The sequence below is a fragment of the Diospyros lotus genome, chromosome 8 (assembly GCF_014633365.1).
Source record: "Diospyros lotus cultivar Yz01 chromosome 8, ASM1463336v1, whole genome shotgun sequence".
Lineage (NCBI taxonomy): Eukaryota > Viridiplantae > Streptophyta > Magnoliopsida > Ericales > Ebenaceae > Diospyros > Diospyros lotus.
The window spans coordinates 42,458,870-42,473,166 of record NC_068345.1 but is presented as its reverse complement, the minus strand read 5'-3'; the positions used below and the strand labels follow the sequence as shown (position 1 = coordinate 42,473,166).

Here is a 14,297-nt window from a genome sequence, read left to right as displayed (position 1 = left end):
ATTTTCTGGGCCGACAAATCAGAGCTCCTGGTTTTTCGGGCTCAAAAATCTCTGAGGCCCCTACTCTGCAAAAGTCTGATTTAGATGACTAATCTAGCCCTAACAGGTTTGCGATGTCCAAAATTAGTCATCTTATCCTGATGAGGAGGCAAGCAACTGCTGTTAAAACCCAACCACTAGTTAAAACTAGGCTACGTAACATGTACATAATAACATCAAGTAGAAAAATATAAGAAATGTGCCCAATATAGCATCATAATCATTCAAGCACAACTTTCCCCCCCCTCTCCCCCTCAGCCATGGAGCTTGTGAGGAAAGACAACTTCTTTACCAAAATGAAACGAGGAGTAATGCCGGGCCAACGCGGGTGTGAAGAAAACACTATTATTCCCCAAGATGGCTCCGCAAATAAGTTGATACACAATTTCTCAAAGCAACATCATCGTTATCCTGCAACCAATGATAATCCTGAGGTTCTATGTGAAGAGTAATGCAATGGAATTTACAGGATAATAAGCAGAAGGAGCACTTCTATACACATGGAAAAAAGACTTCTATGCATGGATATGTAAATTTTTCTTAATAGCATAAATGGTAAGAGAAACTCCACCTAGTGGATTAAAGCTTGTGATTCCTGTGGTAGCATAAATGGAAACAAAGCAATGTTAACAATATAGGTGCACTTACTATTTTCCACAAACCATGATATAGGTGCCGGCAAGCATTCCTACCACACTTATGGCCATAGCCTCTTAGGAAGGCCAAGAATGTCAACCATACTTACGAATACAGAAAAGACTATCACATCTGAAGAGCCCACAGAGAATTTCAAGTGGCTGCTTCTCTCTAAGAGCCCACATAATCATGACAAGTTTTAAATAAATAAAAAGATATAACAAGAGGAAATCACCAAAAGCAAGCCCCAGGAAAGCTCCTTGGTTGGGATGACCTCGTTGAACTAAAATAAAATACAAAATAGCAACATCGAAGATGCAGAATATGAATCCAGTAGTGGATACCAAAGGCAGCGGCAATTGTGAGCAATATTATTAATTTCCCCTTTTAGTCACCACAGAAATGTACTAAAGTAAAATACAAAAATGATTATTGTTAATTTCCCCTTTTTGAAAAATGGCCTTTCTCCCTCTCCTCTCTCTCTTCTTTCCTTCTCTAGCGACCATGGCAAGATTCTCTTCCTCTTTATCCCCCCGCCTCCACATCTCTCGGCGTTCTCCGCAAACCCCACTACAGTTTCACCACTCCCCCCCCCCTCTCTCTCTCTCTATATATATATAAAGAACCCCCACTAGGGCTCTGCCTATCTTTCCTCCCTTTCTCTCTCTGCCAATGGTGGTCGGCTGCCACCAGTACATATTTTAATTTTCGTATATATACATAGATATATTTAGTTCATATATTTTATGTTTAAAATATATATATATTTTTCAGTTTATATATATTTTTTAGAAATATATTTATATATATGTTTCTAGTTTAAGTTTATTTTTACAGTTTAAGAAATATATATTTTATTTCATATTTATATTTATTTGTAATCAAATATATTTTTTGTAATTAAATTATTGAGAGAGGAAAGAGAAATAAACATAGGGGAGAGAGAACGAGAGGAAAGAGTTTAAGATTAGGAATCAGGAGCAAATTGGTCAATTTACAAATGATTTAAAAACCAGATTGGGCATCAAACCAGAACCGGGAGAGGTTCAAGGGTTAATAGTCAGGTTATGGTTAAACCAGAATATAATTTTATTAAATAAATATTAAATATATGATCTGAAAAAAAAAAAAAAGACCATTAGCGCAAGAAAGGTATGTTCTTCATGAATCTTCCTTCAATCCTTCAATTCTTGGTTTGGCATGTGCGGTTCTTTATCAGTTCCATTCTTAATTAGCAATTACCATGACAAGAAGATAATTGATGAAGAGATCTATAATCCTAATACAAAGAAGTTTTATCCTTTCAAATTGTCTTGTTTATCAAGCATGGTCTTTAGTTGTGTTAATGCTTGATTAAACTTGTGTAAATATTAGTTTCTGGGAAAAAATTTCAATCATGAATGGATCATCCATCACATGGACAGTAGATTTTGGATTTCCAGATTGATTAATCTCCATGTTTAGAACCTTTAGTTTCCACAGGAATCTGTGGGACAAATCATAGATGCTAGAGGACACATCCATATTGAAATTGTCTACTTTCAGGCTCAAAAAGACATATCTTTTTCCCATCTGTTCTGTTTCTTTCCGTCCAAGCAACTAGATTGATTTCTTTTCCGTCCAATTAATCAAACCAATACATATGTGTGCGTCTGTGTGTATGTATATATATATATATAATAGACCTAAATTAATCTACCCTTCTTAGCACTAATGGTCTTTTTGTTCTTGTACTTGTATGAATGAATAGATTTAGAGCCATAACAAGCTCATATTACTGTGGTGCACTAATGGTCGGGTTATGGTTAAACAGAGGAGTAACAGGTCCTTCAACGCGGGTAACAGGGTTTATCTTAATGAGAAAAGATTCCTACAACAACCCTTTACAGCCACACCAGCCTCCAAACTCAACCCCAAGTACTTTGGGCCCATTACCATAGAGTTGAAGGTGGGAAAGGTGGCTTATAAGCTGCAATTGCCAACGGGAGTCAACACTGACACCATGCTCCATGTTTCATTATTAAAGAGATGTCTATTGAACCCAATGCCCCTACTAGCCAAAACCTGCCAGCTGTGGGTGAAGATTTAGAAGAAGCTCTTGAGCCTCGGCCATTCTAGATAAAAGGGTGATCTACCAAGGTGCGGCCCCCTTGAACCAGGTCTGGTGTAGTGGTCACACATGCAACTAGACCATACAACGTGAGAGTACCTACCAGAATTGCTTAAGCAATTTCCAAGAGCTATTGGCCTACTCTAAATTCTTGGGGACAAGAATTTCTTTTAACGGGAAGGGAATGTCATGATCTAGGGGCAATTTTGAAAATTTTTGGCGTATTGGCATTAGCCAACTGTATTAGTTAGTGTTGCATTGTCAATTGTACCCCATGATTATGTTGTTAGCCGAAGGGAGGAGCCTATATAAGGCTAAGATGTATGAAGATGGGAATTCATGTGAGAAATAACAGAATTCTTTCCCTCTCAAATTCTCTCCTTTAAAATTCTTCCTCCCAAAAACTCTCTTCTCTTCCTTAGATATTCTATAATTTCTAATTTGCTCGAGTCTAATCCTAACAACTTGACAAGTACCTTGCCCACTAAGGTATTAACAAGTATGCAATCAGTTGTACAGAGAAGAGAGATCATGGAGGATGTTACTCATATTACCAATGCAGGATAATTGAAGTGGAGAAGTACATCAAGCACTATATGCAATGATAAAATCGCTCTAAAGCTAAAAGCGTGTGATTGTTTTTGCTGCTAATACTGCATTTGGGAGAGGGGGATGGAATGGGAATGGACTGGATAAAAATAAGTGAAAGGGGTTTCTCCTTGTTTAAGAATGATAATATGGAATGGAATGAAAATGGATGAAAATATTATTGTTACTCCTAATAGATGAAAAGTTATATTTTTGTGTCTAGATAATGTAACCTTAAAATTTTTGTAAAACTACAAATTTACCCTCGACAAAATCCTATCCATCTATCAGGAGGACATAATCGGCACTTATCTTTTAATATTTTTCTTTACCATTCATTTTTGCTAATTGCCCAAACAATGATGAAGTATTCTACATTACTTTCCCAATACTCTTCCAAATAAAGAGAGAATATTTTACATTCTATTTCCATCTTTTCCTTTCCATTACTAACAAGAGTTTAAATACCATATAATTCACTTGAATGGATGTTGAAAATATAGTGTATCCCTGAACGAGGTTAACTAAACTAGTAGCAAAAAATTCTCTTATGTGGCATACAACTTTCATAATTTCTCAAACTAAGAAACAACTTAAAACAATAAACTAATCCTTCTAAAGATTATTTTTGCAACTAAAATCTAAGGTCCAATAACCAAAAGATCCAAACCATTAGTTTTAAAAAGTGACTTCCTCCTCAACAAAGAAAACATTCATCACATGCTTTTCCCAATATCTATTCCAACGGTTAATTACACCAATAATTATTCAACTTTGCATTCTGTTATTATTTGATCACTGAACTTTAAAATAATACCTACTAATTATTGAATTGTTACTGCTTAGTCACTGAACTTTAAAATGTTACCTACTAGTCACTAATATTTCAAAACTGTTTCTCATTCGTCACTTGTGAACTTAAAGTTCAGTGACTAACGAGTGACGAGTAAGAAACGATTTTGAAATATTAATAACTAGTGGGTAACATTTTAAAGTTCAGTGATTAAGTAGTAACAATTTTGAAATATTAGTGACTAACAGGCAACATTTCAAAGTTAAATGACCAAACAGTAACAGAATGTAAAATTGAGTGATTATTGGTATAATTAACTCCTATTCCAACAAAAGAATCCAAGTGTTTCTAGATTGTATTTAATTTCCTTCATACGTCATGATTGATAGAAAGATGTATAGTAGAATCTTGTATAACTGAACAACTAGAAGATCCCCACTACCAAAAAAATATATAAACAAAAATATAACAACAGAAAAAATTCCTGTTGGTATAGGGATCTACTAACATGTAAAGCATCCACGGGTAAAGAATTATAACTTGTCCATTAGTATAATCTATACCAATGGAAACATTCTGCTAGTAAATCACTAAATTAATTCAAAGCTTTAGACTTTTACTAACGGTTCAGGGTATGTGTGAGATATACCAACAGAACTTCTGTTGGTAAAGATGATTTTTTATAATTGTTTTTTAATATATGTCTGCCAATAGAAACTTTCAACAGTACAATACAACAAACAAATTATCTAAAAAAACAATATATTAATGCAAAAATGAAAATATGTTTCTAAAAAGTTATTAATTGTCACACCCTTAGGGTTGAGCTAGGGTATGAAAGGGAATTGAGAAGATTAAAGAAAGATTTAGAGGGAGAGATCAGAGGGGAGGGAGAGATGCAGCAAGAAGACGGAGGAAGAGTAGTTGAGAGGAAAGAAGAAAGGATAGGAGAGAGAGACACTAGAGTATAAATTCATTACTCCACATATTCTCCATCCTACAGCTGTGGCTTAATATACAGCCACCAGCAGCACCCATGTGCAGTGTGCCCCAAACGCTAACTGCCTCTAGTTACAAGACAAATACCCTTAATAGAAATTAAAAAATCAAAATTATAATACCAAAATTACAAATTCTCATTAACATCCAAAAATATAAATTAGTCTAGTATAGAAAGGGGCATATGAAAAGGGCTTGAAGCTAGAGTAGTCCCCAAGCCAAAAAAAAAGAGGCCTTAAAATTCCAGTTATTTATCTCAATTCTTATCCTTCATCACCAGCATACATAAGATTAATTACAGTTATAATTCAATGTTCACTTGATAATTACTATTGTTGGAAAATCAGATCCCTCAATCTATGAGATTAATTATCAATCCCAATTATCCCACAATCTATGAGATTGATTATAATTAACCTTAATTGTTGGGATTGATTGATGTAAATTAGTAATTAATGTAATTAGGATTCCTTCTTTTCCTTAGTTATAGGGATTTGATTGATTTCTTTCTCCTATATATATTGTAACCATTCCTTATGAAGTTGAAGAAAAATATATACTATGTTTTCAATTTTCTTCTACATGGTATCAGAGCCATCTTCCTAGGGCATTTTTCTAGCCTTCATTGCCTTCCTTTTCGGTTCCCTTTGTCTCTCCGGCCTTCATTGTTGTTACATACTAGGAGGGTACTTAGGTAAATTGTAATGATACAAGTGGAAGAGTAGTAGAGAGTAATAACATAATGTAGTTAGGTTGTTTGGAATTGGCCATTGGCGGGAACATTCATATGTACGCAGGGAATGGGTATAAATTGCAACCCACCCCACATGGAGAGGCATCCAGAAGTTGAATACACATTTTTCTGAATTTCCCTCCAAACTCTCTGCTCTCTCTCGTCTTTTGGATCTCTCTCTTCCTTATCAATCTGTTTGCTCTCATTTCTTGGGAAATTCTCTCAAATTTCTAGTATTCATTGTCAATTTGGAAGGAGCTCCGAATTGACCATTGCCAGATCCTCGAGGATTTGACAATTCCCAATTGTTTTGACTTCATTGATTGGCGTATTTCCTGTCGGCCTTAATTGCCGTTGCCAAGTTCCCTAGTTCTGCCATCATTGTAGTTCTGCGGTGTACGTCCCTCAATTGCAGGCCTTTATTGCTAGCACTCCTTCATCCTCATGCGTTACTCATATTCAGCATCACCTCTGTCTGCCCTAGCCTTGACTATTGCGTACATCCTTCTCTCTCTCGCTAGTTCCGGTGTCCCTTGTTAATCGTTCATCTCCAGCATTGCTCTCGTTGGTCGTCGTTGCCCCAGAACAAGAAGCTTCTCAGGTTGTTGTTCGGTTTTCCTCGTTTTGTTGTTCAACTTGACATCTCCAACGCATCCAACAACCGCCACCGACAGCCATCTGACTCCCTGCACTGTTGCAAGCCAAGGGGAACATCATCGTTTGTTGTTGTTGCTACTGCTTCATTGTAGGTTTGCCGACAACCTTTTTTATGCTACTCTCGGAGCTAGAAGCAAGCTATTCGTCGCTGCTTCTCATCAAAGATAGCTACAGGTCCTCCTCTGCATTGATGAAATCAGTAAGAACTATCTCTAACCCCAGTAGCATTTTTGTCAGGAGTTGGGTCAGCGAAGTGATTAACCTTGCTAGCAGCACGAGGAAGTGTTATAGGTGGGGAGCCTTGTCAGATCTGAAAAAACTACTCACAACAAGGTGAGTTTGAGAGAGTTTTTGGATAGATTTTTTTTTTGCAAAACTAGTCACCAGTAGACTGGTTATTGATGGCGAGGGCAAGTATGTGCCTTAATTCTAAGTTCTTTAATACCTCATATACAGCTAGGAATAATCTTTGGATCATAGATTTTGGAACCATCAATCACATGACACCTAACCTAAAATTCTTTGAGACCTTTGAACCAATATCTAGCTCCAAAAAAATTACAGTTGCTAATGGCCAAGGTATCCCTATAGTTGGACAAGAAAATGCATGTTTGAACCCATCTCTACTTGCCCAACAAGTACTTTATGTGCCTAGCCTCTCCACCAATCTACTTTCAGTTCACAAGTTTTCCCAAAGCTTTAATTGCTATGTAATTTTCTCACCTCATGATTGTGTGTTTCAAGACCTAACCACAGGGAAGATGATTGGTGTTGCTAAGGCACTTAATGGGTTGTACTATCTACAAGGGAGCAGTGAGCCACTTGCAGGAGATCAGCCTAGCTTAAGTCACTCCTCTTCTCTGCATACTTCCACTCAGTCCAATATTTGGTTTCAACATTTTAGGTTAGGTCATCCTCCTTTCCTTTTGTTAAAATCTATGTTTCCAGATATCAATATGTTTCATTGTGATGTGTGTGAATTGTCCAAACACCTTCGAGTACCTTATGCTATCAGCAATAAACTTTCCTTGTTTCATTTTTCTTTAGTGCACTCTGATGTGTGGGGGCCTTCTAGAGTCTCTAATTATTCTGAGGCCAAATGGTTTTGTATCATTTATAGATGATTGCACTAGGATGACATGGATTTACTTACTCAAGGACAAAGCAGCCATTAACAACATTCTACCCTTGTTTCATAGAATGATTCTAACTCAATTTGGGGTTTCTATTAAAAGGATTATGAGTGATAATGCAAGGGACTATTTTAACCATCATCTCAATCATTTTTTCCAACAAAAGGGGATTGTTCATGAATCCTCTTGGGTGAAAACTCCCCAACATAATGGAATTGCTGAAAGAAAGATAAGGCATCTCCTAAATGTTGCTAAGGGTCTCTTGCATTAGCATTCAGTTCCTAAAACCTTTTGAGGTGAAACAGTATTGATCGCAACCTATTTAATCAATAGGGTTCCCTCAAGAGTGCTAAATCAACTCTCCCCATTTTAGTGTCTCTCAACTCATTTAACAAAAATTGGTCTGCATACTCCTCTCCCTCTTAAGATATTTGGTTGTGTGGCTTTTGTCCATGTATCTAAACATCATAGGGATAAATTTGATGCCCGAACCCTTAAGTGTGTATTTCTAGGCTATTCTCCTACTCAAAAAGGGTACCTTTGTTGAAAATCAGTCTTTTTTCAAGGTTCCTACTTTTGGTCCTCAAGGGGAGAGTGTTTCTATTGATCATGGTCTTCCTATCTTAGAAGAGTCTCAACCCTATCAGCTGCATCCTTCTTTGGATCCTAACTCTTCTAATTCTCCTATTTATTCTAATCCTCAGCTGGCAGGTTCCAGAGACTTGGAACCCTTGTCTGACTCTTCAATTCTTGTTCAGCTTAGGATATCTCATGTTCGGTTCAAAGGCCCATATGTGTATAAGAGGAAGGGAAAGCCTAACCCAGGTGCTATGCAGGATCCATCATCTACCCCTCACCAGGTTTGGAACTCACTCAACATTCTGATTTGCTTAACCCTACTGATTGTCCTAACCCTAAAATCTTAGACCTAGATTTGCCTATTGTTGTTTGTTCGAAAAGGTGTGAGGAGTTGTACACAACATCAAATTTGTTTCTTACCACAAATTGACCCTGAAACACAAAAGTTTTTTATTCTCTCTTGATTCCATAGCTATTCCTAAGATTTTAGAAGAAGCATTACAGAACCAACATTGGGTACAAGCTATGCAGGAAGAAATGAAGGCCTTAGAAAAGAATAATACCTGAGAAATGGTGCCTAGAGCGAAAGGGGTTCAATCGATAGGGTGCAGATGGGTATTTAATGTGAAATACAATGCTGATGGTTCATTGGAAAAATACAAAGCCTGATTAGTGGCTAAGGGCTATACTCAAACATATGGCATCAATTACTTGAAGACATTTGCACCCGTGGCAAAAATAACTACAATAGGGTTCTCCTATCTTTGGCTAGTTGTTATGGCTGGGAGTTGATGCAGCTAGATGTGAAAAATGTCTTCCTACATGGTGACTTGGAGGAAGAGGTATTTATGGACCCCCACCTGGTTTTTCTAATGGAGTTGGAGGTTATGTTTGCAGATTAGAAAACGCTCTGTATAGATTAAAACAATCCCCAAGAGCTTAGTTTGATTGGTTCTCAAGGGCTATGAAGGCAATGGGGTATTGGCAAAGTAGAAGAGATCAGGCCTTATTCATAAAAACATTCCAAGAATGGTACTCTACCAGCCCTACTTGTTTATATTAATAACATAATTGTTACTGGCAATGATGAGGATGAGAAGAAATTGCTAAAAGGAAATCTGGCCAAAAAATTCGACATCAAATACCTTGGCCAAAAAATTCGACATCAAATACCTTGGTAGGCTCATGTATTTCGTGGGAATAGAGGTTGCATACTCAAAAGGGGGTATATTTCTTTCCCAAAGAAAATATACCATGGACTTATTGGAAGAAACTGAATTGCTAGGTGGCAAGGTGACAAATACTCCCTTGGATCCTAACCTGAAATTATGACCAAGTAACAATCCATTGGTGGATAGGGAGAGATTCCAGAGGTTAGTAGGAAGGCTGATTTACCCATTCCACACCTGGCCTGGCATAGCTTTTGTTGTCATCTTGGTAAGTCAATTTATGCATAGTTTCACTGAAGAGCATATGCAAGCTATAAGGAGAATTTTGCGCTATCTGAAGTCAACACTTGGAAAAAGTCTATTGTTTAAGTTAGGACAGAAGTTGGAAGTCAGGGGATACACTGATGCTGACTATGGTGGTTCGCTTGTGGATAGAAGGTCCACTACTAGCTACTATGTGTTTTTGGGGGGAAATTTAGTGTCATGGAGAAGCAAAAAACAAGGGGTTGTGGCCAGATCTAGTGCTAAAGTAGAGTTTAGGGCAAGGCTCTCGGATTGTGTGAGTTACTTAGGCTAAGAATTGTGCTTAGTGATTTGAAAATACTTGGTCATGGTCCTATAGAATTAATGTGTGACAATCAATCAGCAATCAACATTGTACACAATTCGGTACAACATGATCACACTAAGCATGTTGAGGTAGATCGCCATTTCATCAAAGAAAAGCTAGATGCTGGGGAAATTTGTTTGTCTTTTGTTCCCTCAGAAACACAGTTTGCTGATTTGCTCACCAAAGGTTTACCTCTCAAGCAGTTTGAAGAACTTGTAAGTAAGCTTGGAATGATGGATATTCATTCACAAGCTTGAGGAGTGTTGTTCAAAAATCAGATCCCTCAATCTATGGGATTGATTATCAATCCCAATAATCTCACAATTTATGGGATTGATTAATCAATCTTATCCCACAATCTATGGGATTGATTATAATTAATCTTAATTGTTGGGATTGATTGATGTAAATTAGTAATTAATGTAATTAGAATTCTTTCTTTTCCTTAGTTATAGGAATTTGATTGATTTTTTTTCCCTATACAGTATTCTAAAATTCCTTCGATATGGTTTATGTAAATTGATGTTATTTTTAGGTACATCAAAGTTGGAAAGACAAGTGAAATAATGGAATTAGGTCTAAGAAAACAAACTGTTTTAGATTAGTTCTAGGTTCAGAAAGGTAAAAGCAGCAATAATGCAACATAAACCATATCGAAGAATCTAACTATCTAATTGGACTTCTTTCTCTCTATATTCTTCCAACACACGATCTTCATTGGACTCAAAATCAAATTCATTGATTTCTTGTTGATTTTCTTCTTCTGGTTGGAGACTCTGCATAGTACAGAGAATGATGACGAAGAGAACAATAGTTAAGATGGGTTGGGTTGGGTGGGTTTGAAGAAGAGAATGACGACAAGAACGATTCAGAGAAGAAAATGACAATGGGTTGCAAACTTACTTGCAATGGCGGCGAAGGGGGAAAGAAACAACAGTTGTAGGCTGTAGCGGAAATGGCAAAGGGGGGAGAGTGAGGAGAATTAGGGATTTCTTTGAGAAGAAGGTTGAAATATCACATGAAGTAAGAAAGGGGGGATTTCTTTGGGGATCGATGTCGTTTTGTGCCTGGGCCGCCTAGGCCTGATTAATCGGGCCCAGCGCCTTGGATGCTGACTTGCATGTATTCGCAGCAGCGAGGGGCCGCCTAACGCCTAGGCAGCAGCCTAGGCCGCATTTTAGAACACTGCTCCTATATATATTGTAACCATTCCTTGTGAAGTTGAAGAAAATTATATACTATGTTTTCAATTTTCTTCTACAATTACTATAATGATTAATATAAAATGCTAGATACACACATAATATAAACAGAAATATAAAATAACTAAACAAGTATTTAAAAAGAAAATATTTACCCTCACAAGTGCCACTAACTTGGTGACTTGAACATGAAGAATGTCCATTATAATTTCTTCATAGAGTGCACTACAAACATCTATTGGCTATTAAAACATATAATTTAGAATGCATAATTACAATAATAGAACCATCTATTTTTTATTTTTCTCTTTTAGATTAAAAAAATCATGTTTGTTCTATTTGGGCTTTAGACTAACCTAATAGGAACATGCACACCCAAAGAACCCCAATAGGCAAAAACATTTAATCACCCAAGGACCCAAACAGTTTTAAGGTCTCACACAATGAATCTCTAGGACTCCCAATGACTCAAATCACTAGATTTTTGTTATTATCTCAAAAACATTTAATCGACGAGAATCCTTCAGGAATAACATTTATCTGAACGCTACATCTTCCTGTTTGGTTTCTAACCAAGTAAAACAGTCAAGGGGTAAATTCTTGATTATTTGTTGAGTTGGCAGATTTCAAAGCTAAGTGTTTTATTATTTTTTTATAAATTAGAACTGTTTTATAAAAACTATTTTTAATCTTTTTCTCTCTCCTTTGGAATACTTCATTCAAAACCTTAACTTTTTTGGATAAATATTTTTTTTTTTCAAATTATTCCCAAACGGATTTGACCTTAGAATATCAAGATTACCTCAAAAGCACATCTCTGACTATGACTCAAGCAACACCAATCCCAGAATACAAGAAATCCATCAAAAAAAATTTATTGCAAGCAAAAACAAAACTGATGTACATTTTCCACTGGTGTAGTTCTCCATATAGCTTTTGCATTAATAGCAAATGAACAATGAAAAGATAAAAATGTGATGCTGCATCAAATGTCATGAGAATTTCTGATTAGGACATTTTATCAAGCAGGAAAAAGACATCTCCTACAGAGCCTCTAAGAATTGATAAATTCATTCCCCAAATATATAACTAAGATACAAAAAGCACTGAAAAGCCTATACAAGACAAGTGTTTCCAGCCTTTGTTTCTCCAACTCGAATCTAGAACATTATCATTCTCAAAATAACTACTTAACACGTATCTTAGCTCAAAACATCAACAGGATACCCTATGACCTATCAACATATTCAATACCATCAGAAACGTAGACTATTCTCGAGGGTATGCATGAATCTAATCCGACATTCAAATTCACCATTGCATTCCTAATGGCCAGAATTCTCAAAAGGACAAGGTATTAATCGTAATTCAAGAAATCATAACCAAAAAATTAATTGCGGGATTCAGTGGACAAAAGAAATCAAGAAATATTAAATTACTTGTTCTATAAAAGCACATGAACAGTACTAACTAATAAGTTATTGAAAAGTCGCATTTCTTAACTCTTAATCAAGGTTTTGCAGCAAGGAAAAATTCTAATTCCAAATCCGACGCATGAATTTGATCCTTTTAACCGCAGGTCGACATCAATTGGAAGTATGCACGAATGGCAGATGCAGGTAAATCAATTACAGAAACAAAATGGAATAAATACGTAACTGACAGTATATTACCTCAAACAGATCCAACAACGATGATGTTAATAGCAATGAAAATCAGCTTCACAAAGAACCCTACGAATCCCATCACCACGAACTCGATCGCTGTACGGACTGCCACCTTCTTGAACTCTGGATAATTATCAGATCAAACTAGATCGGATCGTACAATTAAGATGAAACAAGGAATTTTGGTGTTTGAAAGAGAAGCAAAGATGAAGATACGAGATCTTAAAAGAGGAGGGCCGTTTTCGAGTTTACCTTTGCGATTCGGTTTGTGATACCTCTTGACGAGGCGAATGCTGCTGTCCTTTGTCGAAATCTCAGCGGTTCAAAGAGAGAAAACAGGTGAGAGAAAGATTAGTGAGACAGATAGATTGAGACGGCAGAGAACCTCCATGACCGGTGATGGAAGCGCAACCAGAGGAGCGGTGAGAGAGGGAGAAGTGAAGAGACAGAGAGGCGGAGAGAGCGATGGACGGAGGTGAGTACGACGGGGATAACTGCCTTCGGCTGAGAGACCAACGGCGCTTCACTGTAAAGCGCAGTCAGCAGAACGGGGCAGGAACCCTAGGTTCCCTTCGTTATATATCTCTGGGCCAGACCTGGGCCTGGGCCCGCCCACTGGTTCACAACACAACTGGGTCAACTTGCCCCCCTAAATTTTGGGTAATGTGTTTTTTTAATGATGTAAATTAATAACGGCAATTGAAAAATTTTAGAATTATATGAAAATTTATGAAAGAGTAATCTTTTGTATATATATTTGAATGAAATAATAGCTATATTTATATACAAGAAAGGAACAAAGTAATGATTAAAGAAAAAGCAATTTTCCTAACAAATATTCTGAATTTGGAATCTTGATTCCTAATACTCCCCCTCAAATTAGAATAGATGTTGACCATTCTTAATTTTTTGATAAGATTTAAAAACTATGACATACTCAATGATTTAGTGAAGATGTCGGCTGGTTGTTTTGTTGTTGATGTATAGTAAGTTTTAACTACACTAGCTTAGACATTTTCTCAAACAAGGTGACAATTAATTTCTATATGTTTTGTTTATTCATGAAATACCAGATTGGAAGCTATATGTAGAGCAGCTTAACTATCATAGAATAACTTAACCGGCTATGGATGCTTTATTCTAAGATCATGTAAAATATTTTGGAGCCAAATGACCTTACAACAAACAAATGCCATGGTACAATATTCTGCCTTTTACACTTGATCGGGAGATGGTAACTTGTTTTTTAGTTTTTCAAGAAATAAGGAAACTTCCAATAAACACACAGTAGTTTGTGATTGACTTTTGTGTGTCTCGACATTGAGCTTAATCAGCATCACAAAAAGCATTTAATTGCAATGAACTTGTGGATAAGAAAAAAT

The 14,297-nt window shown here is 36.5% G+C and overlaps 1 long non-coding RNA gene across 1 annotated transcript; it reads right to left on the bottom strand.

Annotated features, from left to right (window-relative positions):
- Positions 1 to 157: 157 nt before the first annotated feature.
- On the bottom strand, positions 158 to 13,473 carry LOC127808444 (uncharacterized). Its single transcript, XR_008024943.1, has 3 exons — positions 13,168 to 13,473; positions 12,922 to 13,038; positions 158 to 450 (listed from the first exon to the last, which is right to left on the bottom strand). It is a non-coding gene; the product is annotated as an uncharacterized LOC127808444 (long non-coding RNA).
- Between the last annotated feature and the right edge of the window lie 824 nt (positions 13,474 to 14,297).